The sequence below is a fragment of the Mytilus galloprovincialis genome, chromosome 1 (genome assembly GCF_965363235.1).
Source record: "Mytilus galloprovincialis chromosome 1, xbMytGall1.hap1.1, whole genome shotgun sequence".
NCBI lineage: Eukaryota > Metazoa > Mollusca > Bivalvia > Mytilida > Mytilidae > Mytilus > Mytilus galloprovincialis.
Genome location: NC_134838.1, coordinates 83,940,346 through 83,946,345, shown reverse-complemented (window position 1 = coordinate 83,946,345; position 6,000 = coordinate 83,940,346).

Here is a 6,000-nt window from a genome sequence, read left to right as displayed (position 1 = left end):
TAATTTAGAGTTATTGGGTTTTTTTATTAAAAAAGGGGGTGTTTTTCACATGTCGCATCAAATCTCAAAAACAATTTATGATTATTGCTTCAAACTTTACACACTTCTTAGTAATATAAATCTACAGATCTGTATACTTTTTTGTGATGATTTAAAATTTTATTTTACAGTTATTGAGTTTTTTATAAAAAAAAAGGGGGGGGTCCAAATGTAGCATCAAATCTCAAAAACAATTGATGATTATTGCTTCAAACTTTACACACTTCTTAGTTATATAAATCTGCAGATCTGTATACTTTTTGGTGATGATTCAAAATTTTATTTTACAGTTATTGAGTTTTTTATAAGAATAAAGGGGGAGGGGTGTCAGTTTTTTATAAAGGGTGTGGGGTCACATGTCACACTGTATCTCAGAAACTATTAATGATTATTATGATTATTGCATGTAACACTTTCTTTTTCATAATAATTCTTTATTGTTTTAAGTAGTTGAACTTTTATTGACCTTAAAAGTTTACACGCTTATGTTTTGCCGAACATCCCACTAGCAGCTCCATTAAATATAGGGGATTTCAGTCAGTATTTCAGATGTGCTAGAATGGAGTATATTACAGCTTGAAAAAGGTAAATATTGATTAAAATCCTTTAGTAAAATCTTTGCACAGCTTTCATATGGCAACATTCAAATCAGATGTTTTTTTTCACCATTTTTTTTTAAATAGCAGTGTTAAAACTGTAAAAATTCAGCAAACATTCCTTCACTAAAGACAAAACATTTGGTTTGAAAAAGGGTTTCATTACATCTGATGTTTGGCTAATGCTGCTAAAATATGTCACTTTTACATATACAGATCAATTTCATTGGATATCAATTATAATTCTGACAAAAAAACAAAAATTGCCTGTAATGTAACCCTTTCCATGGTCAGCTCCCTCATAGTGTTGCCGGACCCTCTACACTTAAGGTGGTACCCAACACTTTCCCTAAAATAAATTTGGCTGGTTTAATTTTCATAAAATTTTGACAATGTATTTACTTTGACCCTTTAACAAAAATAGAAAAATCTTAAAAATTTTGAACCAACCGTTTTGTCAGAAAAAAATACACTGGTTATATAGCAGTTCGACAAACACCAATTTTGATCATTGAGACGTTTAATATTCCCTTTACAACACAAGGTAATTAAAATGTTTAGCTGACTTTACAGAGTTATCTCCCTGTAGTGTTAGGTACCACCTTAATCATTAGTATGCTTCATCACAAATAAAACATAGTTTATGCATGTTTTGTAGCTTTAACTCTTACCAATGTATCATTTAAATGTTGTAACATACATCATGCTTTTCTATAAATTGCATGCCTATCTTTAAATATATTCGCATACTAGTACAATTAAGTTTAATAAGTTTGGCATGACAAAAGGACCATGGGTTTGCCCAGTGGCATGGACAGTAGCTGCAGTGGCTGGGATATTGGTTAATACATGGGTTTGCTCAGTGGCGTGGACTGTAGCTGTAGTGGCTGGGATATTCGTTAATAAAATCTAGTTTGGAGTAGCTGCAGTGGCTGGGATATTTGTTAATACAATCTAGTTTGGAATGTGACCACATGGCTTTGCCTGGTGGCATTGACATCAGCTACAAGGCTGTGATATTCATTATTAGGGTCTTGTGAGAACGGCAACCTCCTACAGTCAACACTCTCATTGTGTTTGTGCGTCAGCATTTTCAATGATATACCATTACTCAAGTACATGTATTCTTTGGTCAATTTTCAATTTTGAAATATTTTCATACCCTGCCAATTAAAGTATTATGTGATTTCACTAAAAAAAATTGCCATTGATCTGTCCTCTCATGGCAGGTTCCAGATGATAACTAAGAGAAAGTATCAATGGCTTAATCCAAAATATACTATGCCATCTTTCATTTTATTCCCATCTACTCCTTTTCCATCGGTAAGTGGCAGGGTATAACTGAATGTTCCATACTTGTTTTTTATGTAGTTAAAAATGGACAAGATTAACAAAATTGCTGATGATATAATTGCTGTATCATATCAAATAAATGAATGCTTTGGAAAGGTATCAAGATCAAATGATGAACATGGGAGGTTAATGAACTCATTAACATACAAGATTAGAAAACTAGGGAATGAAGTTAGGAAAGAAGCTATGAACCTGAATAACGAACTTTCAAACCTAAAGAAGACAATGGCAGAAAATGAAAAAAAAATTAGAAATGAACTCTGCAGTTTGAAGAAAGAAAAATTTGACACGAAGAGAAAATGTGAAAGATATGAAAGAGAGCAACAATTTGAACTGGAAATGTCACTCTTGGATGACTCAATAGAAGAAAAGAATATTAAACTTTAGAGTGTTCTTTTACAAGTACACCAATTAAGAAAAATGATGAAGCTTCTACGAGTGTAATCACAAAGAATGATGATCAAGCCTCTACAAGTGCCATCACAAAATATTCTGATGAAGCATCTACAAGTGCCGTCAAAAAGAAAGATTATGAAGCCTGTACGAGTGCAGTCACAAAGAATGTTGATGGAAAAACCAAAGACAAATAATCAATAGAAAAAACTTAGTTACAGAGCTGACATTGCAAACCTTAATGTTTGTGTTGTTAATTAATATACTTGTACACAAAGAATGTACTTTGTAAAATTTATGTATTTGATAATAATAAAGTTTTTTTTTAGTGAATGGATAACCCAGTGATGTTTTCATGACTAAATCCAGAAGTATGGAATTGATTGGTGCAAAATAACAGAGTATAGTGGCAACTCAAATCATATTGAAATAATACTTTGTGAAATCGCACTATTATCATGGGCAAGTTTAAGAAGAAGTCAGAAAAGACATTACAATTGGAAAGAAAACGGAAGAGAGAGTCATTGATATGTACCTCAAATGTTGCCTTTTCAAGGCTCTTTCATCAAACATTTATAAAAGCGACCAAGGAGGACCAGAATGGGGGTCTAAGAAATTAAGTTAAGAGAGGATGAAACATGTTAAAATCGGCAAGTGGAGTGAAATGTGAAAAATTCATTAAAAACACCTTTTTTGCCACTTTTGCATGTGGTGGTATGCCCCCTATGAATACATGTTATGCAATATAAGATAACAGTGCATTACAATATAAAACTTGTGTAAAAGGTATCCTAAAAGTTGCATGTACATGTATAGTTAGTTGTCTATGCTTTTGTTTTTAGATTGATTCCACTAAAGGAGGACAACAAAACTCAATGGCTACAGACAGAACCAGGTCCAGCGAAATATTCCAACAAGATAATTATGTTAAGTATCCTAAGAATTTCCAATTTTACAGTAAAAATCTACAAATATTTAACATACTCATTGAATGAAAGAGTTTTATGAATCTGAAAACTGGCTTAGAAATGTTTTGAGGTTTTCTCATACCTTTATGCAGATAATTCTTTCAGAAGTATAAATCAAGAACATATAAAATTGAGAATGGAAATGGGGAATATGCCAAAAAGACAACAACCCGACCATAGAAAAAAACAACAACAGCAGAAGGTCACCAACAGGTCTTCAATGTAGCGAGAAATTCCCGCACCCGGAGGCGTCCTTCAGCTGGCCCCTAAACAAATATATGCTAGTTCAGTGATAATGAACGCCATACTAATTTCCAAATTGTACACAAAAAACTAAAATTAAAAATAATACAAGACTAACAAAGGCCAGAGGCTCCTGACTTGGGATAGGCGCAAAAATGCTGCGGGGTTAAACATGTTTGTGAGATCTCAACCCTCCCCCTATACCTCTAGCCAATGTAGAAAAGTAAACGCATAACAATACGCACATTAAAATTCAGTCCAAGAGAAGTCTGAGTCTGATGTCAGAAGATGTAACCAAAGAAAATAAACAAAATGACAATAATACATAAATAACAACAGACTACTAGCAGTTAACTGACATGCCAGCTCCAGACTTCAATTAAACTGACTGAAAGATTATGATTTAATCATATGAACATCAGGCACAATCCTTCCCGTTAGGGGTTTAGTATCATACGATCATAACATATATGAGAAGATCATAACCCGTGTCATGCCAACAACTGGTTTTTGAATAAATGTGTTTAGTTCCGATGCAAAGACCCTATAAGTGAATCAATATTAACGCCAAAATATGCAATCTTTAATGACCTGACAACAGTATCGTAACTATATCCCTTCTTAATAAGCCTATTCAAAGGTTTTGTTAGTTTTTGAGGTGAATACTGACACCTTTGTGCTTTATAAAGAATATTTCCATAAAAAATTGGATGTGAAATACCTGAACGTATAAGAAGTCTATGTTTTTTTTAGGTTTCTACCACCAAACAGCAGGTCCCAGTTTCAACTAAGCAACAACAGAACATGAAAAAGCCATTTGAAGTGACACAGCTGTGTCCATCCATCACTTCCAGCGAAAACAGGTCCATTTAAACAACAGGGTCCATCTAAACCACATGCAGCCAAAACAAAACCACATAAACAAAGGAGTCCATCCAAACCACGTCTAGCAAAAAAAGAAGCAGATGAACAATCAGGTCCATCCAAACCAATTGCAGCCAAAACAGAACCAGACAAACAAAGGGGTCCATCCAAACTATGTCTAGCGAAAAAGAACCACATGAACAACCGGGTCCATCCAAACAACATGCAGCCAAAAAAGAACCATGTAAACAACAGGGTCCATCCAAACCATATCCAGCGAAAACAGAACCAGATCAACAACCAGGTCCATTCAAACCATGTTCAATAAAGCCATGGTACATGAAACAAGCACAAGTACCCTCCTTTGTGAGACAACCCATTGCAATGACAACCACACCAAGTCATGTGGCACTTCCTAAAGAGGTATAAACATGTATTGAAAGCTCTTTTATGTTCAAATGATTCATCTGTCTGTCTATCTGTGTAGAAAGTAACTAGAGGCTCTAAAGAGCCTGAGTCGCTCACCTTGGTCTATGTGAATATTAAACAATGGACACAGATGGATTCATGACAAAATTGTGTTTTGGTGATGGTGATGTGTTTGTAGATCTTACTTTACTAAACATTCTTGCTGCTTACAATTATCTCTATCTATAACAGTACTTTCTGTGGAAAATGTTATTGAAAATCTTCAAATTTTAAGAAAATTGTTAAAAATTGACTATGAAGGGCAATAACTCCTTAGGGGGTCAATTGACTATTTTGGTCATAGTGACTTATTTTTAGTTCTTACTTTGCTGTACATTATTGCTGTTTACAGTTTATCTCTATCTATAATAATATTCAAGATAATAACAAAAAAACAGCAAAATTTCCTCAAAATTACCAATTCAGGGGCAGCAACCTAACAACCGATTATCCGATTCATCTGAAAATTCCAGGGCAGATAGATCGTGACCTGATCAACAATTTTACTTCCTGTCAGATTTGCTCTTAATGCTTTGGTTTTTGAGTTATAAGCCAAAAACTGCATTTTACCCCCATGTTCTATTTTAGCCCTGGCGGCCATCTTGGTTGGTTGGCCGGGTCACCGGACACATTTTTTAAACTAGATACCCCAATGATGATTATGGCCAAGTTTGGTTAAATTTGGCCCAGTAGTTTCAGAGGAGAAGATTTTTCTAAAAGATTACTAAGATTTACGAAAAATAGTTAAAAATTGACTATAAAGGGCAATAACTCCTAAAGCGGTCAACTGACCATTTTGGTCATGTTGACTTATTTGTAGATCTTACTTTGCTGAACATTATTGCTGTTTACAGTTTATCTCTATCTATAATAATATTCAAGATAATAACCAAAAACAGCAAAATTTCCTTAAAATTACCATTTCAGGGGCAGCAACCCAACAACGGAATGTCCGATTCATCTGAAAATTTCAGGGCAGATAGATCTTGACCTGATGAACAATATTACCCCCATGTCAGATTTGCTCTAAATGCTTTGGTTTTTGAGTTATAAGCCAAAAACTGCATTTTACCCCT